Here is a 22,852-nt window from a genome sequence, read left to right on the forward strand (position 1 = left end):
TCCAGGCAACAAACATCAATCCATTGCTGTGAGAAGCAAGGCTATTCTTCCACGCTGGGAGGAGCTAAGACTCTGTTATTTGCATACCATAGAGTAAGTCTCCTGAGAGACCAACAAAAATTGCCAAAGCTGACTGTATTTCAAGTCATCATGGCGGGGTATTGGGAAAAGTTTTCAATTAGCAATAATCACGCCTCGGTTAAACCTCATGGGCTACGATATTGCCACTTCGCAAAGTTGAAAGAACTGTTGTGACCAATGCCTTCCTGCTTTCAAAGCAGAGCTTGTTTAAGCTACGGTGAGTTACAAATTCTCACTAGCCCTCCCACACTGCTTCCAGGCATCCTGGGCTTCCACATTCTGAGGGCTCAGGAAAGATGTAATTTTTGGCAATTACAGGCAGATTGCCTCACTCTCGCCTTCTGCTCCAAAAAACAAACATCAATCCATTGCTGTGAGAAGCAAGGCTTTTCTTCCACACAGGGAGAAGCTAAGACTGTCATTTGCATTCCATGAATTAAGTCTCCTGAGAGACCAACAAAAATTGCCAAAGCTGACTGTATTCCAAGTCATTATGGCGGGGTATTGGGAAAAGTTTTCAATAAGCAATAATCACGCCTTGGATAAACCTCATGGGCAACAATATTGCCACAGCGCAAAGATGAAAGAACAGAAGTGACCAAGGGCTTCCCGCTTCCAGGGCAGAACATTTTAAGCCATGGTGAGTTACAAATCACCACTAGCCCTCCACGCTGCTTTCAGGCATCCTTGGCTTACACATTCTAAGGGTTCAGTTAAGTTGTAATTTTTGGCAATTACAGGCAGATTGCCTCACTCTCGCCTTCTGCTCCAAGAAACAAACATCAATCCATTGCTGTGAGAAGCAAGGCTTTTCTTCCACACTGGGAGGACCTAAGACTGTCATTTACATACCATAGATTAAGTCTCCTGAGAGACCAACAAAAATTGCCAAAGCTGACTGTATTTCAAGTCATCATGGCGGGGTATTGGGAAAAGTTTTCAATTAGCAACAATCACGCCTCGGTTAAACCTCATAGGCTACGATATTGCCACTGCGCAAAGTTGAAAGAACTGTTGTGACCAATGCCTTCCTGCTTCCAAAGCAGAGCTTGTTTAAGCTATGGTGAGTCACAAATTCTCACTAGCCCTCCCACACTGCTTCCAGGCATTCTGAGCTTCCACATTCTAAGGGCTCAGTTAAGTTGAAATTTTTGGCAATTACAGGCAGATTGCCTCACTCTCTCCTTCTGCTCCAGGCAACAAACATCAATCCATTGCTGTGAAAAGCAAGGCTTTTCTTCCACGCTGGGAGGAGATAAGACTCTGTTATTTGCATACAATGGATTAAGTCTCCTGAGAGACCAACAAAAATTGCCTAAGCTGACTGTATTTCAAGTCATCATGGCGGGGTATTGGGAAAAGTTTTCAATTAGCAATAATCACGCCTCGGTTAAACCTCATGGGCTACGATATTGCCACTGCGCAAAGTTGAAAGAACTGTTGTGACCAATGCCTTCCTGCTTTCAAAGCAGAGCTTGTTTAAGCTACGGTGAGTTACAAATTCTCACTAGCCCTCCCACACTGCTTCCAGGCATCCTGGGCTTCCACATTCTGAGGGCTCAGGAAAGATGTAATTTTTGGCAATTACAGGCAGATTGCCTCACTCTCGCCTACTGCTCCAAGAAACAAACATCAATCCATTGCTGTGAGAAGCAAGGCTTTGCTTCCACACTGGGAGTACCTAAGACTGTCATTTGCATACCATAGATTAAGTCTCCTGAGAGACCAACAAAAATTGCCAAAGCTGACTGTATTTCAAGTCATCATGGCGGGGTATTGGGAAAAGTTTTCAATTAGCAATAATCACGCCTCGGTTAAACCTCATGGGCTACGATATTGTCACTGCACAAAGTTGAAAGAACTGTTGTGACCAATGCCTTCCCGCTTCCAAATCAGAGCTTGTTTAAGCTACGGTGAGTTACAAATTCTCAATAGCCCTTCCACACTGCTTCCAGGCATCGTGAGCTTCCACATTCTAAGGGCTCAGTTAAGATGATATTTTTGGCCATTACAGGCAGATTGCCTCACTCTCTCCTTCTGCTCCAAGAAACAAACATCAATCCATTGCTGTGAGAAGCAAAGCTTTTCTTCCACACTGGGAGGACCTAAGACTGTCATTTGCATACCATAGATTAAGTCTCCTGAGAGACCAACAAAAATTGCCAAAGCTGACTGTATTTCAAGTCATCATGGCGGGGTATTGGGAAAAGTTTTCAATTAGCAATAATCACGCCTCGGTTAAACCTCATGGACTACGATCTTGCCACTGCGCAAAGTTGAAAGAACTGTTGTGACCAATGCCTTCCTGCTTCCAAAGCAGAGCTTGTTTAAGCTGCGGTGAGTTACAAATTCTCACTAGCCCTCCCACACTGCTTCCAGGCATCCTGGGCTTCCACATTCTGAGGGCTCAGGAAAGATGTAATTTTTGGCAATTACAGGCAGATTGCCTCACTCTCGCCTTCTGCTCCAAGAAACAAACATCAATCCATTGCTGTGAGAAGCAAGGCTTTTCTTCCACACTGGGAGAAGCTAAGACTGTCATTTGCATTCCATGAATTAAGTCTCCTGAGAGACCAACAAAAATTGCCAAAGCTGACTGTATTCCAAGTCATTATGGCGGGGTATTGGGAAAAGTTTTCAATTAGCAATAATCATGCCTTGGATAAACCTCATGGGCAACAATATTGCCACAGCGCAAAGATGAAAGAACAGAAGTGACCAAGGGCTTCCCGCTTCCAGGGCAGAACATTTTAAGCCATGGTGAGTTACAAATCACCACTAGCCCTCCACGCTGCTTCCAGGCATCCTTGGCTTACACATTCTAAGGGTTCAGTTAAGATGTAATTTTTGGCAATTACAGGCAGATTGCCTCACTCTCGCCTTCTGCTCCAAGAAACAAACATCAATCCATTGCTGTGAGAAGCAAGGCTTTTCTTCCACACTGGGAGGACCTAAGACTGTCATTTACATACCATAGATTAAGTCTCCTGAGAGACCAACAAAAATTGCCAAAGCTGACTGTATTTCAAGTCATCATGGTGGGGTATTGGGAAAAGTTTTCAATTAGCAATAATCACGCCTCGGTTAAACCTCATAGGCTACGATATTGCCACTGCGCAAAGTTGAAAGAACTGTTGTGACCAATGCCTTCCTGCTTTCAAAGCAGAGCTTGTTTAAGCTATGGTGAGTCACAAATTCTCACTAGCACTCCCACACTGCTTCCAGGCATTCTGAGCTTCCACATTCTAAGGGCTCAGTTAAGATGAAATTTTTGGCAATTACAGGTAGATTGCCTCACTCTCTCCTTCTGCTCCAGGCAACAAACATCAATCCATTGCTGTGAGAAGCAAGGCTTTTCTTCCACGCTGGGAGGAGATAAGACTCTGTTATTTGCATACAATGGATTAAGTCTCCTGAGAGACCAACAAAAATTGCCAATGCTGACTGTATTTCAAGTCATCATGGCAGGGTATTGGGAAAAGTTTTCAATTAGCAATAATCACGCCTCGGTTAAACCTCATAGGCTACGATATTGCCACTGCGCAAAGTTGAAAGAACTGTTGTGACCAATGCCTTCCTGCGTCCAAAGCAGAGCTTGTTTAAGCTATGGTGAGTTACAAATTCTCACTAGCCCTCCCACACTGCTTCCAGGCATTCTGAGCTTCCACATTCTAAGGGCTCAGTTAAGATGAAATTTTTGGCAATTACAGGCAGATTGCCTCACTCTCTCCTTCTGCTCCAGGCAACAAACATCAATCCATTGCTGTGAGAAGCAAGGCTATTCTTCCACTCTGGGAGGAGCTAAGACTCTGTTATTTGCATACCATAGAGTAAGTCTCCTGAGAGACCAACAAAAATTGCCAAAGCTGACTGTATTTCAAGTCATCATGGCGGGGTATTGGGAAAAGTTTTCAATTAGCAATAATCACGCCTCGGTTAAACCTCATGGGCTACGATATTACCACTTCGCATAGTTGAAAGAACTGTTGTGACCAATGCCTTCCTGCTTTCAAAGCAGAGCTTGTTTAAGCTACGGTGAGTTACAAATTCTCACTAGCCCTCCCACACTGCTTCCAGGCATCCTGGGCTTCCACATTCTGAGGGCTCAGGAAAGATGTAATTTTTGGCAATTACAGGCAGATTGCCTCACTCTCGCCTACTGCTCCAAGAAACAAACATCAATCCATTGCTGTGAGAAGCAAGGCTTTTCTTCCACACTGGGAGGACCTAAGACTGTCATTTGCATACCATAGATTAAGTCTCCTGAGAGACCAACAAAAATTGCCAAAGCTAACTGTATTTCAAGTCATCATGGCGGGGTATTGGGAAAAGTTTTCAATTAGCAATAATCACGCCTCGGTTAAACCTCATGGGCTACGATATTGTCACTGCACAAAGTTGAAAGAACTGTTGTGACCAATGCCTTCCCGCTTCCAAATCAGAGCTTGTTTAAGCTACGGTGAGTTACAAATTCTCACTAGCCCTCCCACACTGCTTCCAGGCATCCTGGGCTTCCACATTCTGAGGGCTCAGGAAAGATGTAATTTTTGGCAATTACAGGCAGATTGCCTCACTCTCGCCTTCTGCTCCAAGAAACAAACATCAATCCATTGCTGTGAGAAGCAAGGCTTTTCTTCCACACTGGGAGAAGCTAAGACTGTCATTTGCATTCCATGAATTAAGTCTCCTGAGAGACCAACAAAAATTGCCAAAGCTGACTGTATTCCAAGTCATTATGGCGGGGTATTGGGAAAAGTTTTCAATAAGCAATAATCACGCCTTGGATAAACCTCATGGGCAACAATATTGCCACAGCGCAAAGATGAAAGAACAGAAGTGACCAAGGGCTTCCCGCTTCCAGGGCAGAACATTTTAAGCCATGGTGAGTTACAAATCACCACTAGCCCTCCACGCTGCTTTCAGGCATCCTTGGCTTACACATTCTAAGGGTTCAGTTAAGATGTAATTTTTGGCAATTACAGGCAGATTGCCTCACTCTCGCCTTCTGCTCCAAGAAACAAACATCAATCCATTGCTGTGAGAAGCAAGGCTTTTTTTCCACACTGGGAGGACCTAAGACTGTCATTTACATACCATAGATTAAGTCTCCTGAGAGACCAACAAAAATTGCCAAAGCTGACTGTATTTCAAGTCATCATGGCGGGGTATTGGGAAAAGTTTTCAATTAGCAACAATCACGCCTCGGTTAAACCTCATAGGCTACGATATTGCCACTGCGCAAAGTTGAAAGAACTGTTGTGACCAATGCCTTCCTGCTTCCAAAGCAGAGCTTGTTTAAGCTATGGTGAGTTACAAATTCTCACTAGCCCTCCCACACTGCTTCCAGGCATTCTGAGCTTCCACATTCTAAGGGCTCAGTTAAGATGAAATTTTTGGCAATTACAGGCAGATTGCCTCACTCTCTCCTTCTGCTCCAGGCAACAAACATCAATCCATTGCTGTGAGAAGCAAGGCTTTTCTTCCACACTGGGAGAAGCTAAGACTGTCATTTGCATTCCAAGAATTAAGTCTTTTGAGAGACCAACAAAAATTGCCAAAGCTGACTGTATTCCAAGTCATTATGGCGGGGTATTGGGAAACGTTTTCAATTAGCAATAATCACGCCTTGGATAAACCTCATGGGCAACAATATTGCCACAGCGCAAAGATGAAAGAACAGAAGTGACCAAGGGCTTCCCGCTTCCAGGGCAGAACATTTTAAGCCATGGTGAGTTACAAATCACCACTAGCCCTTCACGCTGCTTCCAGGCATCCTTGTCTTACACATTCTAAGGGTTCAGTTAAGATGTAATTTTTGGCAATTACAGTCAGATTGCCTCACTCTCACCTTCTGCTCCAAGAAACAAACATCAATCCATTGCTGTGAGAAGCAAGGCTTTTCTTCCACACTGGGAGGACCTAAGACTGTCATTTACATACCATAGATTAAGTCTTCTGAGAGACCAACAAAAATTGCCAAAGCTCACTGAATTTCAAGTCATCATGACGGGGTATTGGGACAAGTTTTCAATTAGCAATAATCACGCCTCGGTTAAACCTCATAGGCTACGATATTGCCACTGCGCAAAGTTGAAAGAACTGTTGTGACCAATGCCTTCCTGCTTCCAAAGCAGAGCTTGTTAAAGCTATGGTGAGTTACAAATTCTCACTAGCCCTCCCACACTGCTTCCAGGCATTCTGAGCTTCCACATTCTAAGGGCTCAGTTAAGATGAAATTTTTGGCAATTACAGGCAGATTGCCTCACTCTCTCCTTCTGCTCCAGGCAACAAACATCAATCCATTGCTGTGAGAAGCAAGGCTATTCTTCCACGCTGGGAGGAGCTAAGACTCTGTTATTTGCATATCATAGATTAAGTCTCCTGAGAGACCAACAAAAATTGCCAAAGCTGACTGTATTTCAAGTCATCATGGCGGGGTATTGGAAAAAGTTTTCAATTAGCAATAATCACCCCTCGGTTAAACCTCATGGGCTACGATATTGTCACTGCACAAAGTTGAAAGAACTGTTGTGACCAATGCCTTCCCGCTTCCAAATCAGAGCTTGTTTAAGCTACGGTGAGTTACAAATTCTCAATAGCCCTTCCACACTGCTTCCAGGCATCCTGAGCTTCCACATTCTAAGGGCTCAGTTAAGATGAAATTTTTGGCCATTACAGGCAGATTGCCTCACTCTCTCCTTCTGCTCCAAGAAACAAACATCAATCCATTGCTGTGAGAAGCAAGGCTTTTCTTCCACACTGGGAGGACCTAAGACTGTCATTTGCATACCATAGATTAAGTCTCCTGAGAGACCAACAAAGATTGCCAAAGCTGACTGTATTTCAAGTCATCATGGCGGGGTATTGGGAAAAGTTTTCAATTAGCAATAATCAGGCCTCGGTTAAACCTCATGGGCTACGATATTATCACTGCGCAAAGTTGAAAGAACTGTTGTGACCAATGCCTTCCCGCTTCCAAATCAGAGCTTGTTTAAGCTACGGTGAGTTACAAATTCTCAATAGCCCTTCCACACTGCTTCCAGGCATCCTGAGCTTCCACATTCTAAGGGCTCAGTTAAGATGAAATTTTTGGCCATTACAGGCAGATTGCCTCACTCTTTCCTTCTGCTTCAGGCAACAAACATCAATCCATTGCTGTGAGAATCTAGGCTTTTCTTCCACGCTGGGAGGAGGTAAGACTCTGTTATTTGCATACAATGGATTAAGTCTCCTGAGAGACCAACAAAAATTGCCAAAGCTGACTGTATTTCAAGTCATAATGGCGGGGTATTGGGAAAAGTTTTCAACTAGCAATAATCCCGCCTCGGTTAAACCTCATGGGCTACGATATTGCCACTGCGCAAAGTTGAAAAAACTGTTGTGACCAATGCCTTCCTGCTTCCAAAGCAGAGCTTGTTTAAGCTACGGTGAGTTACAAATTCTCACTAGCCCTCCCACACTGCTTCCAGGCATCCAGAGCTTCCACATTCTGAGGGCTCAGGAAAGATGTAATTTTTGGCAATTACAGGCAGATTGCCTCACTCTCGCCTTCTGCTCCAAGAAACAAACATCAATCCATTGCTGTGAGAAGCAAGGCTTTTCTTCCACACTGGGAGGACCTAAGACTGTCATTTACATACCATAGATTAAGTCTCCTGAGAGACCAACAAAAATTGCCAAAGCTGACTGTATTTCAAGTCATCATGGCGGGGTATTGGGAAAAGTTTTCAATTAGCAATAATCACGCCTCGGTTAAACCTCATAGACTACGATATAGCCACTGCGCAAAGTTGAAAGAACTGTTGTGACCAATGCCTTCCTGCTTCCAAAGCAGAGCTTGTTTAAGCTATGGTGAGTTACAAATTCTCACTAGCCCTCCCACACTGCTTCCAGGCATTCTGAGCTTCCACATTCTAAGGGCTCAGTTAAGATGAAATTTTTGGCAATTACAGGCAGATTGCCTCACTCTCTCCTTCTGCTCCAGGCAACAAACATCAATCCATTGCTGTGAGAAGCAAGGCTATTCTTCCACGCTGGGAGGAGCTAAGACTCTGTTATTTGCATACCATAGATTAAGTCTCCTGAGAGACCAACAAAAATTGCCAAAGCTGACTGTATTTTAAGTCATCATGGCGGGGTATTGGGAAACGTTTTCAATAAGCAATAATCACGCCTCGGTTAAACCTCATGGGCTACGATATTGCCACTGCGCAAAGTTGAAAGAACTGTTGTGACCAATGCCTTCCTGCTTTCAAAGCAGAGCTTGTTTAAGCTATGGTGAGTTACAAATTCTCACTAGCCCTCCCACACTGGTTCCAGGCATCCTGGGCTTCCACATTCTGAGGGCTCAGGAAAGATGTAATTTTTGGCAATTACAGGCAGATTGCCTCACTCTCGCCTTCTGCTCCAAGAAACAAACATCAATCCATTGCTGTGAGAAGCAAGGCTTTTCTTCCACACTGGGAGGACCTAAGACTGTCATTTGCATACCATAGATTAAGTCTCCTGAGAGACCAACAAAAATTGCCAAAGCTGACTGTATTTCAAGTCATCATGGCGGGGTATTGGGAAAAGTTTTCAATTAGCAATAATCACGCCTCGGTTAAACCTCATGGGCTACAATATTGTCACTGCACAAAGTTGAAAGAACTGTTGTGACCAATGCTTTCCCGCTTCCAAATCAGAGCTTGTTTAAGCTACGGTGAGTTACAAATTCTCAATAGCCCTTCCACACTGCTTCGAGGCATTCTGAGCTTCCACATTCTAAGGGCTCAGTTAAGATGAAATTTTTGGCAATTACAGGCAGATTGCCTCACTCTCTCCTTCTGCTCCAAGAAACAAACATCAATCCATTGCTGTGAGAAGCAAGGGTTTTCTTTCACGCTGGGAGGTGCTAAGACTCTGTTATTTGCATACAATGGATTAAGTCTCCTGAGAGACCAACAAAAATTGCCAAAGCTGACTGTATTTCATGTCATCATGGTGGGGTATTGGGAAAAGTTTTCAATTAGCAATAATCACGCCTCGGTTAAACCTCATGGGCTACAATATTGCCACTGCGCAAAGTTGAAAGCACTGTTGTGATCAATGCCTTCCTGCTTTCAAAGCAGAGCTTGTTTAAGCTACGGTGAGTTACAAATTCTCACTAGCCCTCCCACACTGCTTCCAGGCATCCTGGGCTTCCACATTCTGAGGGCTCAGGAAAGATGTAATTTTTGGCAATTACAGGCAGATTGCCTCACTCTCGCCTTCTGCTCCAAGAAACAAACATCAATCCATTGCTGTGAGAAGCAAGGCTTTTCTTCCACACTGGGAGAAGCTAAGACTTTCATTTGCATTCCATGAATTAAGTCTCCTGAGAGACCAACAAAAATTGCCAAAGCTGACTGTATTCCAAGTCATTATGGCGGGGTATTGGGAAAAGTTTTCAATAAGCAATAATCACGCCTTGGATAAACCTCATGGGCAACAATATTGCCACAGCGCAAAGATGAAAGAACAGAAGTGACCAAGGGCTTCCCGCTTCCAGGGCAGAACATTTTAAGCCATGGTGAGTTACAAATCACCACTAGCCCTCCACGCTGCTTTCAGGGATCCTTGGCTTACACATTCTAAGGGTTCAGTTAAGATGTAATTTTTGGCAATTACAGGCAGATTGCCTCACTCTCGCCTTCTGCTCCAAGAAACAAACATCAATCCATTGCTGTGAGAAGCAAGGCTTTTCTTCCACACTGGGAGGACCTAAGACTGTCACTTACATACCATAGATTAAGTCTCCTGAGAGACCAACAAAAATTGCCAAAGCTGACTGTATTTCAAGTCATCATGGCGGGGTATTGGGAAAAGTTTTCAATTAGCAATAATCACACCTCGGTTAAACCTCATAGGCTACGATATTGCCACTATGCAAAGTTGAAAGAACTGTTGGGACCAATGCCTTCCTGCTTCCAAAGCAGAGCTTGTTTATGCTATGGTGAGTTACAAATTCTCACTAGCCCTCCCACACTGCTTCCAGGCATTCTGAGCTTCCACATTCTAAGGGCTCATTTAAGATGAAATTTTTGGCAATTACAGGCAGATTGCCTCACTCTCTCCTTCTGCTCCAGGCAACAAACATCAATCCATTGCTGTGAGAAGCAAGGCTTTTCTTCCACACTGGGAGAAGCTAAGACTGTCATTTGCATTCCATGAATTAAGTCTCCTGAGAGACCAACAAAAATTGCCAAAGCTGACTGTATTCCAAGTCATTATGGCGGGGTATTGGGAAAAGTTTTCAATTAGCAATAATCACGCCTTGGATAAACCTCATGGGCAACAATATTGCCACAGCGCAAAGATGAAAGAACAGAAGTGACCAAGGGCTTCCCGCTTCCAGGGCAGAACATTTTAAGCCATGGTGAGTTACAAATCACCACTAGCCCTCCACGCTGCTTCCAGGCATCCTTGTCTTACACATTCTAAGGGTTCAGTTAAGATGTAATTTTTGGCAATTACAGGCAGATTGCCTCACTCTCACCTTCTGCTCCAAGAAACAAACATCAATCCATTGCTGTGAGAAGCAAGGCTTTTCTTCCACACTGGGAGGACCTAAGACTGTCATTTACATACCATAGATTAAGTCTCCTGAGAGACCAACAAAAATTGCCAAAGCTGACTGAATTTCAAGTCATCATGGCGGGGTATTGGGAAAAGTTTTCAATTAACAATAATCACGCCTCGGTTAAACCTCATGGGCTACGATATTGCCACTGCGCAAAGTTGAACGAACTGTTGTGACCAATGCCTTCCTGCATCCAAAGCAGAGCTTGTTTAAGCTATGGTGAGTTACAAATTCTCACTAGCCCTCCCACACTGCTTCCAGGCATTCTGAGCTTCCACATTCTAAGGGCTCAGTTAAGATGAAATTTTTGGCAATTACAGGCAGATTGCCTCACTCTGCTTCTGCTCCAGGCAACAAACATCAATCCATTGCTGTGAGAAGCAAGGCTATTCTTCCACGCTTGGAGGAGCTAAGACTCTGTTATTTGCATACCATAGATTAAGTCTCCTGAGAGACCAACAAAAATTGCCAAAGCTGACTGTATTGCAAGTCATCATGGCGGGGTATTGGGAAAAGTTTTCAATTAGCAATAATCACGCCTCGGTTAAACCTCATGGGCTACGATATTGCCACTGCGCAAAGTTGAAAGAACTGTTGTGACCAATGCCTTCCTGCTTCCAAAGCAGAGCTTGTTTAAGCTACGGTGAGTTACAAATTCTCACTAGCCCTCCCACACTGCTTCCAGGCATCCTGGGCTTCCACATTCTGAGGGCTCAGGAAAGATGTAATTTTTGGCAATTACAGGCAGATTGCCTAACTCTCGCCTTCTGCTCCAAGAAACAAACATCAATCCATTGCTGTGAGAAGCAAGGCTTTTCTTCCACACTGGGAGAAGCTAAGACTGTCATTTGCATTCCATGAATTAAGTCTCCTGAGAGACCAACAAAAATTGCCAAAGCTGACTGTATTCCAAGTCATTATGGCGTGGTATTGGGAAAAGTATTCAATAAGCAATAATCACGCCTTGGTTAAACCTCATGGGCAACAATATTGCCATAGCGCAAAGATGAAAGAACAGAAGTGACCAAGGGCTTCCCGCTTCCAGGGCAGAACATTTTAAGCCATGGTGAGTTCCAAATCACCAATAGCCCTCCACGCTGATTCCAGGCATCCTGGGCTTCCACATTCTAAGGGCTCAGTTAAGATGTAATTTTTGGCAATTACAGGCAGATTGCCTCACTCTCGCCTTCTGCTCCAAGAAACAAACATCAATCCATTGCTGTGAGAAGCAAGGCTTTTCTTCCACACTGGGAGGACCTAAGACTGTCATTTGCATACCATAGATTAAGTCTCCTGAGAGACCAACAAAAATTGCCAAAGCTGACTGTATTTCAAGTCATCATGGCGGGGTATTGGGAAAAGTTTTCAATTCGCAATAATCACGCCTCGATTAAACCTCATGGGCTACGATATTGTCACTGCACAAAGTTGAAAGAACTGTTGTGACCAATGCCTTCCCGTTTCCAAATCAGAGCTTGTTTAAGCTATGGTGAGTTACAAATTCTCAATAGCCCTTCCACACTGCTTCCAGGCATCGTGAGCTTCCACATTCTAAGGGCTCAGTTAAGATGATATTTTTGGCCATTACAGGCAGATTGCCTCACTCTCTCCTTCTGCTCCAAGAAACAAACATCAATCCATTGCTGTGAGAAGCAAAGCTTTTCTTCCACACTGGGAGGACCTAAGACTGTCATTTGCATACCATAGACTAAGTCTCCTGAGAGACCAAAAAAAATTGCCAAAGCTGACTGTATTTCAAGTCATCATGGCGGGGTATTGGGAAAAGTTTTCAATTAGCAATAATCACGCCTCGGTTAAACCTCATAGGCTACGATATTGCCACTGCGCATAGTTGAAAGAACTGTTGTGACCAATGCCTTCCTGCATCCAAAGCAGAGCTTGTTTAAGCTATGGTGAGTTACAAATTCTCACTAGCCCTCCCACACTGCTTCCAGGCATCCTGGGCTTCCACATTCTGAGGGCTCAGGAAAGATGTAATTTTTGGCAATTACAGGCAGATTGCCTAACTCTCGCCTTCTGCTCCAAGAAACAAACATCAATCCATTGCTGTGAGAAGCAAGGCTTTTCTTCCACACTGGGAGAAGCTAAGACTGTCATTTGCATTCCATGAATTAAGTCTCCTGAGAGACCAACAAAAATTGCCAAAGCTGACTGTATTCCAAGTCATTATGGCGGGGTATTGGGAAAAGTTTTCAATAAGCAATAATCACGCATTGGTTAAACCTCATGGGCAACAATATTGCCATAGCGCAAAGATGAAAGAACAGAAGTGACCAAGGGCTTCCCGCTTCCAGGGCAGAACATTTTAAGCCATGGTGAGTTCCAAATCACCAATAGCCCTCCACGCTGATTCCAGGCATCCTGGGCTTCCACATTCTAAGGGCTCAGTTAAGATGTAATTTTTGGCAATTACAGGCAGATTGCCTCACTCTCGCCTTCTGCTCCAAGAAACAAACATCAATCCATTGCTGTGAGAAGCAAGGCTTTTCTTCCACACTGGGAGGACCTAAGACTGTCATTTGCATACCATAGATTAAGTCTCCTGAGAGACCAACAAAAATTGCCAAAGCTGACTGTATTTCAAGTCATCATGGCGGGGTATTGGGAAAAGTTTTCAATTCGCAATAATCACGCCTCGATTAAACCTCATGGGCTACGATATTGTCACTGCACAAAGTTGAAAGAACTGTTGTGACCAATGCCTTCCCGTTTCCAAATCAGAGCTTGTTTAAGCTATGGTGAGTTACAAATTCTCAATAGCCCTTCCACACTGCTTCCAGGCATCGTGAGCTTCCACATTCTAAGGGCTCAGTTAAGATGATATTTTTGGCCATTACAGGCAGATTGCCTCACTCTCTCCTTCTGCTCCAAGAAACAAACATCAATCCATTGCTGTGAGAAGCAAAGCTTTTCTTCCACACTGGGAGGACCTAAGACTGTCATTTGCATACAATAGACTAAGTCTCCTGAGAGACCAAAAAAAACTGCCAAAGCTGACTGTATTTCAAGTCATCATGGCGGGGTATTGGGAAAAGTTTTCAATTAGCAATAATCACGCCTCGGTTAAACCTCATAGGCTACGATATTGCCACTGCGCATAGTTGAAAGAACTGTTGTGACCAATGCCTTCCTGCATCCAAAGCAGAGCTTGTTTAAGCTACGGTGAGTTACAAATTCTCACTAGCCCTCCCACACTGCTTCCAGGCATTCTGAGCTTCCACATTCTAAGGGCTCAGTTAAGATGAAATTTTTGGCAATTACAGGCAGATTGCCTCACTCTCTCCTTCTGCTCCAGGCAACAAACATCAATCCATTGCTGTGAGAAGCAAGGCTATTCTTCCACACTGGGAGGAGCTAAGACTCTGTTATTTGCATACCATAGATTAAGTCTCCTGAGAGACCAACAAAAATTGCCAAAGCTGACTGTATTTCAAGTCATCATGGCGGGGTATTGGGAAAAGTTTTCAATTAGCAATAATCACGCCTCGGTTAAACCTCATGGGCTACGATATTGCCACTGCGCAAAGTTGAAAGAACTGTTGTGACCAATGCCTTCCTGCTTTCAAAGCAGAGCTTGTTTAAGCTACGGTGAGTTACAAATTCTCACTAGCCCTCCCACACTGCTTCCAGGCATCCTGGGCTTCCACATTCTGAGGGCTCAGGAAAGATGTAATTTTTGGCAATTACAGGCAGATTGCCTCACTCTCGCCTACTGCTCCAAGAAACAAACATCAATCCATTGCTGTGAGAAGCAAGGCTTTGCTTCCACACTGGGAGGACCTAAGACTGTCATTTGCATACCATAGATTAAGTCTCCTGAGAGACCAACAAAAATTGCCAAAGCTGACTGTATTTCAAGTCATCATGGCGGGGTATTGGGAAAAGTTTTCAATTAGCAATAATCACGCCTCGGTTAAACCTCATGGGCTACGATATTGTCACTGCACAAAGTTGAAAGAACTGTTGTGACCAATGCCTTCCCGCTTCCAAATCAGAGCTTGTTTAAGCTACGGTGAGTTACAAATTCTCACTAGCCCTCCCACACTGCTTCCAGGCATCCTGGGCTTCTACATTCTGAGGGCTCAGTTAAGATGAAATTTTTGGCAATTACAGACAGATTGCCTTACTCTCTCCTTCTGCTCCAGGAAACAAACATCAATCCATTGCTGTGAGAAGCAAGGCTTTTCTTCCATGCTGGGAGGAGCTAAGACTCTGTTATTTGCATACAATGGATTAAGTCTCCTGAGAGACCAACAAAAATTGCCAAAGCTGACTGTATTTCAAGTCATCATGGCGGGGTATTGGGAAAAATTTTCAATCAGCAATAATCACGCCTCGGTTAAACCTCATGGGCTACGATATTGCCACAGCGCAAAGATTAAAGAACAGAAGTGACCAAGGGCTTCCTGCTTCCAAGGCAGAACTTGTTTAAGCCATGGTGAGTTCCAAATCACCACTAGCCCTCCACGCTGCTTCCAGGCATCCTGGGCTTCCACATTCTGCGGTATCAGGAAAGATGAAATTTTTAGCAATTACTGGCAGATAGCCTCACTCTCGCCTTCTGCTCCAAGAAACAAACATCAATCCATTGCTGTGAGAAGCAAGGCTTTTCTTCCACACTGGGAGGAGCTAATACTGTCATTTGCATACCATGGATTAAGTCTCCTGAGAGACCAACAAAAATTGCCAAAGCTGACTGTATTTCAAGTCATCATGGCAGGGTATTGGGAAAAGTTTTCAATTAGCAATAATCACGCCTCGGTTAAACCTCATGGGCTACGATATTGCCACAGCGCAAAGATGAAAGAACAGAAGTGACCAAGGGCTAACCGCTTCCAAGGCAGAACTTTTTAAGCCATGGTGAGTTCCAAATCACCAATAGCCCTCCACGCTGATTCCAGGCATCCTGGGCTTCCACATTCTAAGGGCTCAGTTAAGATGTAATTTTTGGCAATTACAGGCAGATTGCCTCACTCTCGCCTTCTGCTCCAAGAAACAAACATCAATCCATTGCTGTGAGAAGCAAGGCTTTTCTTCCACACTGGGAGGACCTAAGACTGTCATTTGCATACCACAGATTAAGTCTCCTGAGAGACCAACAAAAATTGCCAACGCTAACTATATTTCAAGTCATCTTGGTGGGGTAATGCGAAAAGTTTTCAATTAACAATAATCACGCCTCGGTTAAACCTCATGGGCTACGATATTGCCACTGCGCAAAGTTGAAAGTACTGTAGTGACCAATGCCTTCCCTCTTCCAAAGCAGAGCTTGTTTAAGCTACGGTGAGTTACAAATTCTCACTAGCCCTCCCACACTGCTTCCAAGCATCCTGAGCTTCCACATTCTAAGGGATCAGTTAAGATGAAATTTTAGGCAATTACAGGCAGATTGCCTCACTCTCTCCTTCTGCTCCAAGAAACAAACATCAATCCATTGCTGTGAGAAGCAAGGCTTTTCTTCCATGCTGGGAGGAGCTAAGACTCTGTTATTTGCATACAATGGATTAAGTCTCCTGAGAGACCAACAAAAATTGCCAAAGCTGACTGTATTTCAAGTCATCATGGCGGGGTATTGGGAAAAGTTTTCAATTAGCAATAATCACGCCTCGGTTAAACCTCATGGGCTACGATATTGCCACTGCGCAAAGTTGAAAGAACTGTTGTGATCAATGCCTTCCTGCTTCCAAAGCAGAGCTTGTTTAAGCTACGGTGAGTTACAAATTCTCACTAGCCCTCCCACAAAGCTTCCAGGCATCCTGGGCTTCCACATTCTGAGGGCTCAGGAAAGATGTAATTTTTGGCAATTACAGGCAGATTGCCTCACTCTCGCCTTCTGCTCCAAGAAACAAACATCAATCCATTGCTGTGAGAAGCAAGGCTTTTCTTCCACGCTGGTAGGAGCTAAGACTGTCATTTGCATACCATGGATTAAGTGTCCTGAGAGACCAACAAAAATTGCCAAAGCTGACTGTATTTCAAGTCATCATGGTGGGGTATTGGGAAAAGTTTTCAATTAGCAATGATATGCTTCGGTTAAACCTCATGGGCTACGATATTGCTACATCACAAAGATGAAGGAACAGAAGTGATCAAGGGCTTCCCGCTTCCAAGGCAGAACTTGTTTAAGCTATGGTGAGTTCCAAATCACCACTAGCCCTCCCACGATGCTTCCAGACATGCTGGGCTTCCACATGCTAAGGGATCAGGAAAAACAATTTTTGGCAATTACAGGCAGATTGCCTCACTCTCTCCTTCTGCTCCAGGAAACAAACATCAATCCACTGCTGTGAGAAGCAAGGCTTTTCTTCCACGCTGGCAGGAGCTAAGACTGTCATTTGCATACCATGGATTAAGTCTCCTGAGAGACCAACAAAAATTGCCAAAGCTTACTGTATTTCAAGTCATCATGGCGGGGTATTGGGAAAAGTTTTCAATAAGCAATAATCACGCCTTGGATAAACCTCATGGGCAACAATATTGCCACAGCGCAAAGATGAAAGAACAGAAGTGACCAAGGGCTTCCCGCTTCCAGGGCAGAACATTTTAAGCCATGGTGAGTTACAAATCACCACTAGCCCTCCACGCTGCTTCCAGGCATCCTTGGCTTACACATTCTAAGGGTTCAGTTAAGATGTAATTTTTGGCAATTACAGGCAGATTGCCTCACTCTCGCCTTCTGCTCCAAGAAACAAACATCAATCCATTGCTGTCAGAAGCAAGACTTTTCTTCCACACTGGGAGGTCCTAAAGGGGTTTTACACTAAGCAATATCGCTAGCAATATCGCTAAAACGTCACTGGTTTTGTGACGTTATAGCGATATTGCTAGCGATATCGCTATGTGTGATACTTACCTCCGACCGGCTCCCCCGCTGCTCATCGCTGATCGCGCAAGAATGTCCAGCTCCATTTCTCGTCGGGCGCTTCCTGCTGGGCTTCCTGCTGTGACGTCCAGCGATGCGTGGAGGCGGGCGGGAGGACGCCAGGATCGCTGTGTGTGAAAGGTAAGTATCGTCCACTGCGTCGCTGCTGCATCGCTGTGAGATCATTCTGTATGAAAGCTCACTAGCGATCATTTAGCGATGCACCAGCGATCCTGACCGGGTCGGATCGCTGGTTGAATCGCTGGTGCATCGCTAAATGTAAAAGGGCCTTTAGACTGTCATTTACATACCATAGATTAAGTCTCCTGAGAGACCAACAAAAATTGCCAAAGCTGACTGTATTTCAAGTCATCATGGCGGGGTATTGGGAAAAGTTTTCAATTAGCAATAATCACGCCTCGGTTAAATCTCATAGGCTACGATATTGCCACTGCGCAAAGTTGAAAGAACTGTTGTGACCAATGCCTTCCTGCTTCCAAAGCAGAGCTTGTTTAAGCTATGGTGAGTTACAAATTCTCACTAGGCCTCCCACACTGCTTCCAGGCATTCTGAGCTTCCACATTCTAAGGGCTCAGTTAAGATGAAATTTTTGGCAATTACAGGCAGATTGCCTCACTCTCTCCTTCTGCTTCAGGCAACAAACATCAATCCATTGCTTTGAGAAACAAGGCTATTCTTCCACGCTGGGAGGAGCTAAGACTCTGTTATTTGCATACCATAGATTAAGTCTCCTGAGAGACCAACAAAAATTGCCAAAGCTGACTGTATTTCAAGTCATCATGGCGGGGTATTGGGAAAAGTTTTCAATTAGCAATAATCACGCCTCGGTTAAACCTCATGGGCTACGATATTGTCACTGCACAAAGTTGAAAGAACTGTTGTGACCAATGCCTTCCCGCTTCCAAATCAGAGCTTGTTTAAGCTACGGTGAGTTACAAATTCTCACTAGCCCTTCCACACTGCTTCCAGGCATCGTGAGCTTCCACATTCTAAGGGCTCAGTTAAGATGATATTTTTGGCCATTACAGGCAGATTGCCTCACTCTCTCCTTCTGCTCCAAGAAACAAACATCAATCCATTGCTGTGAGAAGCAAAGCTTTTCTTCCACACTAGGAGGAACTAAGACTGTCATTTGCATACCATAGATTAAGCCTCCTGAGAGACCAACAAAAATTGCCAAAGCTGACTGTATTTCAAGTCATCATGGGGGGGTATGGGGAAAAGTTTTCAATTAGCAATAATCACACCTCGGTTAAACCTCATGGACTATGATCTTGCCACTGCGCAAAGTTGAAAGAACTGTTGTGACCAATGCCTTCCTGCTTCCAAAGCAGAGCTTGTTTAAGCTACGGTGAGTTACAAATTCTCACTAGCCCTCCCACACTGCTTCCAGGCATCCTGGGCTTCCACATTCTGAGGGCTCAGGAAAGATGTAATTTTTGGCAATTACAGGCAGATTGCCTCACTCTCGCCTTCTGCTCCAAGAAACAAACATCAATCCATTGCTGTGAGAAGCAAGGCTTTTCTTCCACACTGGGAGAAGCTAAGACTGTCATTTGCATTCCATGAATTAAGTCTCCTGAGAGACCAACAAAAATTGCCAAAGCTGACTGTATTCCAAGTCATTATGGCGGGGTATTGGGAAAAGTTTTCAATAAGCAATAATCACGCCTTGGATAAACCTCATGGGCAACAATATTGCCAAAGCGCAAAGATGAAAGAACAGAAGTGACCAAGGGCTTCCCGCTTCCAGGGCAGAACATTTTAAGCCATGGTGAGTTACAAATCACCACTAGCCCTCCACGCTGCTTTCAGGCATCCTTGGCTTAAACATTCTAAGGGTTCAGTTAAGATGTAATTTTTGGCAATTACAGGCAGATTGCCTCACTCTCGCCTTCTGCTCCAAGAAACAAACATCAATCCATTGCTGTGAGAAGCAAGGCTTTTCTTCCACACTGGGAGGACCTAAGACTGTCATTAGCATACCATAGATTAAGTCTCCTGAGAGACCAACAAAGATTGCCAAAGCTGACTGTATTTCAAGTCATTATGGCGGGGTATTGGGAAAAGTTTTCAATTAGCAATAATCACGCCTCGGTTAAACCTCATGGGCTACGATATTGTCACTGCGCAAAGTTGAAAGAACTGTTGTGACCAATGCCTTCCCGCTTCCAAATCAGAGCTTGTTTAAGCTACGGTGAGTTACAAATTCTCAATAGCCCTTCCACACTGCTTCCAGGCATCCTGAGCTTCCACATTCTAAGGGCTCAGTTAAGATGAAATTTTTGGCCATTACAGGCAGATTGCCTCACTCTTTCCTTCTGCTCCAGGCAACAAACATCAATCCATTGCTGTGAGAATCTAGGCTTTTCTTCAACGCTGGGAGGAGGTAAGACTCTGTTATTTGCATACAATGGATTAAGTCACCTGAGAGACCAACAAAAATTGCCAAAGCTGACTGTATTTCAAGTCATCATGGCGGGGTATTGGGAAAAGTTTTCAACTAGCAATAATCCCGCCTCGGTTAAACCTCATGGGCTACGATATTGCCACTGCACAAAGTTGAAAAAACTGTTGTGACCAATGCCTTCCTGCTTCCAAAGCAGAGCTTGTTTAAGCTACGGTGAGTTACAAATTCTCACTAGCCCTCCCACACTGCTTCCAGGCATCCTGGGCTTCCACATTCTGAGGGCTCAGGAAAGATGTAATTTTTGGCAATTACAGGCAGATTGCCTCACTCTCGCCTTCTGCTCCAAGAAACAAACATCAATCCATTGCTGTGAGAAGCAAGGCTTTTCTTCCACACTGGGAGGACCTAAGACTGTCATTTACACACCATAGATTAAGTCTCCTGAGAGACCAACACAAATTGCCAAAACTGACTGTATTTCAAGTCATCATGGCGGGGTATTGGGAAAAGTTTTCAATTAGCAATAATCACGCCTCGGTTAAACCTCATAGGCTACGATATTGCCACTGCGCAAAGTTGAAAGAACTGTTGTGACCAATGCCTTCCTGCTTCCAAAGCAGAGCTTGTTTAAGCTATGGTGAGTAACAAATTCTCACTAGCCCTCCCACACTGCTTCCAGGCATCCTGGGCTTCCACATTCTGAGGGCTCAGGAAAGATGTAATTTTTGGCAATTACAGGCAGATTGCCTCACTCTCGCCTTCTGCTCCAAGAAACAAACATCAATCCATTGCTGTGAGAAGCAAGGCTTTTCTTCCACACTGGGAGAAGCTAAGACTGTCATTTGCATTTGCATTTGCATCCATGAATTAAGTCTCCTGAGAGACCAACAAAAATTGCCAAAGCTGACTGTATTCCAAGTCATTATCGCGGGGTATTGGGAAAAGTTTTCAATTAGCAATAATCACGCCTTGGATAAACCTCATGGGCAACAATATTGCCACAGCGCAAAGATGAAAGAACAGAAGTGACCAAGGGCTTCCCGCTTCCAGGGCAGAACATTTTAAGCCATGGTGAGTTACAAATCACCACTAGCCCTCCACGCTGCTTCCAGGCATCCTTGGCTTACACATTCTAAGGGTTCAGTTAAGATGTAATTTTTGGCAATTACAGGCAGATTGCCTCACTCTCGCCTTCTGCTCCAAGAAACAAACATCAATCCATTGCTGTGAGAAGCAAGGTTTTTCTTCCACACTGGGAGGACCTAAGACTGTCATTTACATACCATAGATGAAGTCTCCTGAGAGACCAACAAAAATTGCCAAAGCTGACTGTATTTCAAGTCATCATGGCGGGGTTTTTGGAAAAGTTTTCAATTAGCAATAATCACGCCTCAGTTAAACCTCATAGGCTACGATATTGTCACTGCGCAAAGTTGAAAGAACTGTTGTGACCAATGCCTTCCTGCATCCAAAGCAGAGCTTGTTTAAGCTATGGTGAGTTACAAATTCTCACTAGCCCTCCCACACTGCTTCCAGGCATTCTGAGCTTCCACATTCTAAGGGCTCAGTTAAGATGAAATTTTTGGCAATTACAGGCAGATTGCCTCACTCTCTCCTTCTGCTCCAGGCAACAAACATCAATCCATTGCTGTGAGAAGCAAGGCTATTCTTCCACGCTGGGAGGAGCTAAGACTCTGTTATTTGCATACCATAGATTAAGTCTATTGAGAGACCAACAAAAATTGCCAAAGCTGACTGTATTTCAAGTCATCATGGCGGGGTATTGGGAAAAGTTTTCAATTTGCAATAATCACGCCTCGGTTAAACCTCATGGGCTACGATATTGCCACTGCGCAAAGTTGAAAGAACTGTTGTGACCAATGCCTTCCTGCTTTCAAAGCAGAGCTTGTTTAAGCTACGGTGAGTTACAAATTCTCACTAGCCCTCCCACACTGCTTCCAGGCATCCTGGGCTTCCACATTCTGAGGGCTCAGGAAAAATGTAATTTTTGGCAATTACAGGCAGATTGCCTCACTCTCGCCTTCTGCTCCAAGAAACAAACATCAATCCATTGCTGTGAGAAGCAAGGCTTTTCTTCCACACTGGGAGAAGCTAAGACTGTCATTTGCATTCCATGAATTAAGTCTGCTGAGAGACCAACAAAAATTGCCAAAGCTGACTGTATTTCACGTCATCATGGCGGGGTATTGGGAAAAGTTTTCAATTAGCAATGATAAGCCTCGGTTAAACCTCATGGGCTACGATATTGCCACATCGCAAAGATGAAGGAACAGAAGTGATCAAGGGCTTCCCGCTTCCAAGGCAGAACTTGTTTAAGCTATGGTGAGTTCCAAATCACCACTAGCCCTCCCACGCTGCTTCCAGACATGCTGGGCTTCCACATGCTAAGGGATCAGGAAAAACAATTTTTGGCAATTACAGGCAGATTGCCTCACTCTCTCCTTCTGCTCCAGGAAACAAACATCAATCCACTGCTGTGAGAAGCAAGGCTTTTCTTCCACGCTGGCAGGAGCTAAGAAAGTCATTTGCATACCATGGATTAAGTCTCCTGAGAGACCAACAAAAATTGCCAAAGCTGACTGTATTTCAAGTCATCATGGCGGGGTATTGGGAAAAGTTTTCAATAAGCAATAATCACGCCTTGGATAAACCTCATGGGCAACAATATTGCCACAGCGCAAAGATGAAAGAACAGAAGTGACCAAGGGCTTCCCGCTTCCAGGGCAGAACATTTTAAGCCATGGTGAGTTACAAATCACCACTAGCCCTCCACGCTGCTTCCAGGCATCCTTGGCTTACACATTCTAAGGGTTCAGTTAAGATGTAATTTTTGGCA

At 44.3% G+C, this 22,852-nt stretch overlaps 53 non-coding genes across 53 annotated transcripts; all 53 read right to left on the reverse strand.

The window, feature by feature from the left end:
• Positions 1 to 98: 98 nt before the first annotated feature.
• On the reverse strand, positions 99 to 239 carry LOC141063104 (U4 spliceosomal RNA). Its single transcript, XR_012224786.1, has one exon. It is a non-coding gene; the product is annotated as a U4 spliceosomal RNA (small nuclear RNA).
• Positions 240 to 522: 283 nt separating this feature from the next.
• Positions 523 to 663, reverse strand: LOC141062135 (U4 spliceosomal RNA). The gene has a single exon (XR_012223931.1). It is a non-coding gene; the product is annotated as a U4 spliceosomal RNA (small nuclear RNA).
• Positions 664 to 944: 281 nt separating this feature from the next.
• LOC141062847 (U4 spliceosomal RNA) lies at positions 945 to 1,085 on the reverse strand. The gene has a single exon (XR_012224554.1). It is a non-coding gene; the product is annotated as a U4 spliceosomal RNA (small nuclear RNA).
• A 285-nt stretch (positions 1,086 to 1,370) lies between these two features.
• LOC141062545 (U4 spliceosomal RNA) lies at positions 1,371 to 1,511 on the reverse strand. Its single transcript, XR_012224302.1, has one exon. It is a non-coding gene; the product is annotated as a U4 spliceosomal RNA (small nuclear RNA).
• Positions 1,512 to 1,794: 283 nt separating this feature from the next.
• On the reverse strand, positions 1,795 to 1,935 carry LOC141063145 (U4 spliceosomal RNA). The gene has a single exon (XR_012224824.1). It is a non-coding gene; the product is annotated as a U4 spliceosomal RNA (small nuclear RNA).
• A 283-nt stretch (positions 1,936 to 2,218) lies between these two features.
• Positions 2,219 to 2,359, reverse strand: LOC141061265 (U4 spliceosomal RNA). Its single transcript, XR_012223142.1, has one exon. It is a non-coding gene; the product is annotated as a U4 spliceosomal RNA (small nuclear RNA).
• A 283-nt stretch (positions 2,360 to 2,642) lies between these two features.
• Positions 2,643 to 2,783, reverse strand: LOC141061816 (U4 spliceosomal RNA). The gene has a single exon (XR_012223642.1). It is a non-coding gene; the product is annotated as a U4 spliceosomal RNA (small nuclear RNA).
• Positions 2,784 to 3,064: 281 nt separating this feature from the next.
• LOC141060889 (U4 spliceosomal RNA) lies at positions 3,065 to 3,205 on the reverse strand. The gene has a single exon (XR_012222802.1). It is a non-coding gene; the product is annotated as a U4 spliceosomal RNA (small nuclear RNA).
• A 285-nt stretch (positions 3,206 to 3,490) lies between these two features.
• On the reverse strand, positions 3,491 to 3,631 carry LOC141061586 (U4 spliceosomal RNA). Its single transcript, XR_012223434.1, has one exon. It is a non-coding gene; the product is annotated as a U4 spliceosomal RNA (small nuclear RNA).
• Positions 3,632 to 3,916: 285 nt separating this feature from the next.
• LOC141061278 (U4 spliceosomal RNA) lies at positions 3,917 to 4,057 on the reverse strand. The gene has a single exon (XR_012223154.1). It is a non-coding gene; the product is annotated as a U4 spliceosomal RNA (small nuclear RNA).
• A 283-nt stretch (positions 4,058 to 4,340) lies between these two features.
• Positions 4,341 to 4,481, reverse strand: LOC141061039 (U4 spliceosomal RNA). Its single transcript, XR_012222938.1, has one exon. It is a non-coding gene; the product is annotated as a U4 spliceosomal RNA (small nuclear RNA).
• Positions 4,482 to 4,764: 283 nt separating this feature from the next.
• Positions 4,765 to 4,905, reverse strand: LOC141062136 (U4 spliceosomal RNA). Its single transcript, XR_012223932.1, has one exon. It is a non-coding gene; the product is annotated as a U4 spliceosomal RNA (small nuclear RNA).
• A 281-nt stretch (positions 4,906 to 5,186) lies between these two features.
• LOC141062848 (U4 spliceosomal RNA) lies at positions 5,187 to 5,327 on the reverse strand. Its single transcript, XR_012224555.1, has one exon. It is a non-coding gene; the product is annotated as a U4 spliceosomal RNA (small nuclear RNA).
• Positions 5,328 to 5,610: 283 nt separating this feature from the next.
• LOC141062452 (U4 spliceosomal RNA) lies at positions 5,611 to 5,751 on the reverse strand. Its single transcript, XR_012224217.1, has one exon. It is a non-coding gene; the product is annotated as a U4 spliceosomal RNA (small nuclear RNA).
• A 281-nt stretch (positions 5,752 to 6,032) lies between these two features.
• On the reverse strand, positions 6,033 to 6,173 carry LOC141061978 (U4 spliceosomal RNA). Its single transcript, XR_012223789.1, has one exon. It is a non-coding gene; the product is annotated as a U4 spliceosomal RNA (small nuclear RNA).
• Positions 6,174 to 6,458: 285 nt separating this feature from the next.
• LOC141061691 (U4 spliceosomal RNA) lies at positions 6,459 to 6,599 on the reverse strand. The gene has a single exon (XR_012223528.1). It is a non-coding gene; the product is annotated as a U4 spliceosomal RNA (small nuclear RNA).
• A 283-nt stretch (positions 6,600 to 6,882) lies between these two features.
• Positions 6,883 to 7,023, reverse strand: LOC141061810 (U4 spliceosomal RNA). Its single transcript, XR_012223636.1, has one exon. It is a non-coding gene; the product is annotated as a U4 spliceosomal RNA (small nuclear RNA).
• Positions 7,024 to 7,308: 285 nt separating this feature from the next.
• LOC141061225 (U4 spliceosomal RNA) lies at positions 7,309 to 7,449 on the reverse strand. Its single transcript, XR_012223106.1, has one exon. It is a non-coding gene; the product is annotated as a U4 spliceosomal RNA (small nuclear RNA).
• Positions 7,450 to 7,732: 283 nt separating this feature from the next.
• On the reverse strand, positions 7,733 to 7,873 carry LOC141060935 (U4 spliceosomal RNA). Its single transcript, XR_012222844.1, has one exon. It is a non-coding gene; the product is annotated as a U4 spliceosomal RNA (small nuclear RNA).
• Positions 7,874 to 8,158: 285 nt separating this feature from the next.
• Positions 8,159 to 8,299, reverse strand: LOC141061266 (U4 spliceosomal RNA). The gene has a single exon (XR_012223143.1). It is a non-coding gene; the product is annotated as a U4 spliceosomal RNA (small nuclear RNA).
• Positions 8,300 to 8,582: 283 nt separating this feature from the next.
• LOC141061217 (U4 spliceosomal RNA) lies at positions 8,583 to 8,723 on the reverse strand. The gene has a single exon (XR_012223099.1). It is a non-coding gene; the product is annotated as a U4 spliceosomal RNA (small nuclear RNA).
• A 285-nt stretch (positions 8,724 to 9,008) lies between these two features.
• Positions 9,009 to 9,149, reverse strand: LOC141061606 (U4 spliceosomal RNA). The gene has a single exon (XR_012223452.1). It is a non-coding gene; the product is annotated as a U4 spliceosomal RNA (small nuclear RNA).
• A 283-nt stretch (positions 9,150 to 9,432) lies between these two features.
• Positions 9,433 to 9,573, reverse strand: LOC141062137 (U4 spliceosomal RNA). The gene has a single exon (XR_012223933.1). It is a non-coding gene; the product is annotated as a U4 spliceosomal RNA (small nuclear RNA).
• Positions 9,574 to 9,854: 281 nt separating this feature from the next.
• Positions 9,855 to 9,995, reverse strand: LOC141061455 (U4 spliceosomal RNA). Its single transcript, XR_012223315.1, has one exon. It is a non-coding gene; the product is annotated as a U4 spliceosomal RNA (small nuclear RNA).
• A 283-nt stretch (positions 9,996 to 10,278) lies between these two features.
• On the reverse strand, positions 10,279 to 10,419 carry LOC141061852 (U4 spliceosomal RNA). The gene has a single exon (XR_012223675.1). It is a non-coding gene; the product is annotated as a U4 spliceosomal RNA (small nuclear RNA).
• Positions 10,420 to 10,700: 281 nt separating this feature from the next.
• LOC141061035 (U4 spliceosomal RNA) lies at positions 10,701 to 10,841 on the reverse strand. The gene has a single exon (XR_012222935.1). It is a non-coding gene; the product is annotated as a U4 spliceosomal RNA (small nuclear RNA).
• A 283-nt stretch (positions 10,842 to 11,124) lies between these two features.
• LOC141062471 (U4 spliceosomal RNA) lies at positions 11,125 to 11,265 on the reverse strand. The gene has a single exon (XR_012224235.1). It is a non-coding gene; the product is annotated as a U4 spliceosomal RNA (small nuclear RNA).
• A 283-nt stretch (positions 11,266 to 11,548) lies between these two features.
• Positions 11,549 to 11,689, reverse strand: LOC141062464 (U4 spliceosomal RNA). Its single transcript, XR_012224228.1, has one exon. It is a non-coding gene; the product is annotated as a U4 spliceosomal RNA (small nuclear RNA).
• A 281-nt stretch (positions 11,690 to 11,970) lies between these two features.
• On the reverse strand, positions 11,971 to 12,111 carry LOC141062005 (U4 spliceosomal RNA). Its single transcript, XR_012223814.1, has one exon. It is a non-coding gene; the product is annotated as a U4 spliceosomal RNA (small nuclear RNA).
• A 283-nt stretch (positions 12,112 to 12,394) lies between these two features.
• LOC141061177 (U4 spliceosomal RNA) lies at positions 12,395 to 12,535 on the reverse strand. Its single transcript, XR_012223064.1, has one exon. It is a non-coding gene; the product is annotated as a U4 spliceosomal RNA (small nuclear RNA).
• A 283-nt stretch (positions 12,536 to 12,818) lies between these two features.
• Positions 12,819 to 12,959, reverse strand: LOC141062507 (U4 spliceosomal RNA). Its single transcript, XR_012224267.1, has one exon. It is a non-coding gene; the product is annotated as a U4 spliceosomal RNA (small nuclear RNA).
• Positions 12,960 to 13,240: 281 nt separating this feature from the next.
• LOC141062006 (U4 spliceosomal RNA) lies at positions 13,241 to 13,381 on the reverse strand. The gene has a single exon (XR_012223815.1). It is a non-coding gene; the product is annotated as a U4 spliceosomal RNA (small nuclear RNA).
• Positions 13,382 to 13,664: 283 nt separating this feature from the next.
• On the reverse strand, positions 13,665 to 13,805 carry LOC141061720 (U4 spliceosomal RNA). The gene has a single exon (XR_012223555.1). It is a non-coding gene; the product is annotated as a U4 spliceosomal RNA (small nuclear RNA).
• Positions 13,806 to 14,090: 285 nt separating this feature from the next.
• LOC141061783 (U4 spliceosomal RNA) lies at positions 14,091 to 14,231 on the reverse strand. The gene has a single exon (XR_012223612.1). It is a non-coding gene; the product is annotated as a U4 spliceosomal RNA (small nuclear RNA).
• Positions 14,232 to 14,514: 283 nt separating this feature from the next.
• On the reverse strand, positions 14,515 to 14,655 carry LOC141063146 (U4 spliceosomal RNA). Its single transcript, XR_012224825.1, has one exon. It is a non-coding gene; the product is annotated as a U4 spliceosomal RNA (small nuclear RNA).
• A 285-nt stretch (positions 14,656 to 14,940) lies between these two features.
• Positions 14,941 to 15,081, reverse strand: LOC141063032 (U4 spliceosomal RNA). Its single transcript, XR_012224721.1, has one exon. It is a non-coding gene; the product is annotated as a U4 spliceosomal RNA (small nuclear RNA).
• A 282-nt stretch (positions 15,082 to 15,363) lies between these two features.
• Positions 15,364 to 15,504, reverse strand: LOC141062993 (U4 spliceosomal RNA). Its single transcript, XR_012224686.1, has one exon. It is a non-coding gene; the product is annotated as a U4 spliceosomal RNA (small nuclear RNA).
• Positions 15,505 to 15,785: 281 nt separating this feature from the next.
• On the reverse strand, positions 15,786 to 15,926 carry LOC141062191 (U4 spliceosomal RNA). The gene has a single exon (XR_012223982.1). It is a non-coding gene; the product is annotated as a U4 spliceosomal RNA (small nuclear RNA).
• Positions 15,927 to 16,211: 285 nt separating this feature from the next.
• LOC141061795 (U4 spliceosomal RNA) lies at positions 16,212 to 16,352 on the reverse strand. The gene has a single exon (XR_012223623.1). It is a non-coding gene; the product is annotated as a U4 spliceosomal RNA (small nuclear RNA).
• A 283-nt stretch (positions 16,353 to 16,635) lies between these two features.
• LOC141062745 (U4 spliceosomal RNA) lies at positions 16,636 to 16,775 on the reverse strand. The gene has a single exon (XR_012224483.1). It is a non-coding gene; the product is annotated as a U4 spliceosomal RNA (small nuclear RNA).
• A 281-nt stretch (positions 16,776 to 17,056) lies between these two features.
• LOC141062168 (U4 spliceosomal RNA) lies at positions 17,057 to 17,197 on the reverse strand. The gene has a single exon (XR_012223961.1). It is a non-coding gene; the product is annotated as a U4 spliceosomal RNA (small nuclear RNA).
• A 689-nt stretch (positions 17,198 to 17,886) lies between these two features.
• Positions 17,887 to 18,027, reverse strand: LOC141061178 (U4 spliceosomal RNA). The gene has a single exon (XR_012223065.1). It is a non-coding gene; the product is annotated as a U4 spliceosomal RNA (small nuclear RNA).
• Positions 18,028 to 18,312: 285 nt separating this feature from the next.
• On the reverse strand, positions 18,313 to 18,453 carry LOC141063148 (U4 spliceosomal RNA). The gene has a single exon (XR_012224826.1). It is a non-coding gene; the product is annotated as a U4 spliceosomal RNA (small nuclear RNA).
• Positions 18,454 to 18,736: 283 nt separating this feature from the next.
• LOC141062276 (U4 spliceosomal RNA) lies at positions 18,737 to 18,877 on the reverse strand. The gene has a single exon (XR_012224059.1). It is a non-coding gene; the product is annotated as a U4 spliceosomal RNA (small nuclear RNA).
• A 283-nt stretch (positions 18,878 to 19,160) lies between these two features.
• On the reverse strand, positions 19,161 to 19,301 carry LOC141062250 (U4 spliceosomal RNA). Its single transcript, XR_012224036.1, has one exon. It is a non-coding gene; the product is annotated as a U4 spliceosomal RNA (small nuclear RNA).
• Positions 19,302 to 19,582: 281 nt separating this feature from the next.
• LOC141061689 (U4 spliceosomal RNA) lies at positions 19,583 to 19,723 on the reverse strand. The gene has a single exon (XR_012223526.1). It is a non-coding gene; the product is annotated as a U4 spliceosomal RNA (small nuclear RNA).
• A 285-nt stretch (positions 19,724 to 20,008) lies between these two features.
• On the reverse strand, positions 20,009 to 20,149 carry LOC141061172 (U4 spliceosomal RNA). Its single transcript, XR_012223059.1, has one exon. It is a non-coding gene; the product is annotated as a U4 spliceosomal RNA (small nuclear RNA).
• A 283-nt stretch (positions 20,150 to 20,432) lies between these two features.
• LOC141061095 (U4 spliceosomal RNA) lies at positions 20,433 to 20,573 on the reverse strand. The gene has a single exon (XR_012222989.1). It is a non-coding gene; the product is annotated as a U4 spliceosomal RNA (small nuclear RNA).
• Positions 20,574 to 20,867: 294 nt separating this feature from the next.
• LOC141062369 (U4 spliceosomal RNA) lies at positions 20,868 to 21,008 on the reverse strand. Its single transcript, XR_012224143.1, has one exon. It is a non-coding gene; the product is annotated as a U4 spliceosomal RNA (small nuclear RNA).
• Positions 21,009 to 21,289: 281 nt separating this feature from the next.
• Positions 21,290 to 21,430, reverse strand: LOC141061415 (U4 spliceosomal RNA). Its single transcript, XR_012223278.1, has one exon. It is a non-coding gene; the product is annotated as a U4 spliceosomal RNA (small nuclear RNA).
• Positions 21,431 to 21,715: 285 nt separating this feature from the next.
• LOC141061459 (U4 spliceosomal RNA) lies at positions 21,716 to 21,856 on the reverse strand. Its single transcript, XR_012223318.1, has one exon. It is a non-coding gene; the product is annotated as a U4 spliceosomal RNA (small nuclear RNA).
• Positions 21,857 to 22,139: 283 nt separating this feature from the next.
• LOC141062627 (U4 spliceosomal RNA) lies at positions 22,140 to 22,279 on the reverse strand. The gene has a single exon (XR_012224376.1). It is a non-coding gene; the product is annotated as a U4 spliceosomal RNA (small nuclear RNA).
• Positions 22,280 to 22,560: 281 nt separating this feature from the next.
• Positions 22,561 to 22,701, reverse strand: LOC141061741 (U4 spliceosomal RNA). The gene has a single exon (XR_012223574.1). It is a non-coding gene; the product is annotated as a U4 spliceosomal RNA (small nuclear RNA).
• Between the last annotated feature and the right edge of the window lie 151 nt (positions 22,702 to 22,852).

Source organism: Dendrobates tinctorius, unplaced genomic scaffold (assembly GCF_039654945.1).
Source record: "Dendrobates tinctorius isolate UK_male_01 unplaced genomic scaffold, ASM3965494v1 ptg000245l, whole genome shotgun sequence".
Taxonomy (NCBI): Eukaryota; Metazoa; Chordata; class Amphibia; order Anura; family Dendrobatidae; genus Dendrobates; species Dendrobates tinctorius.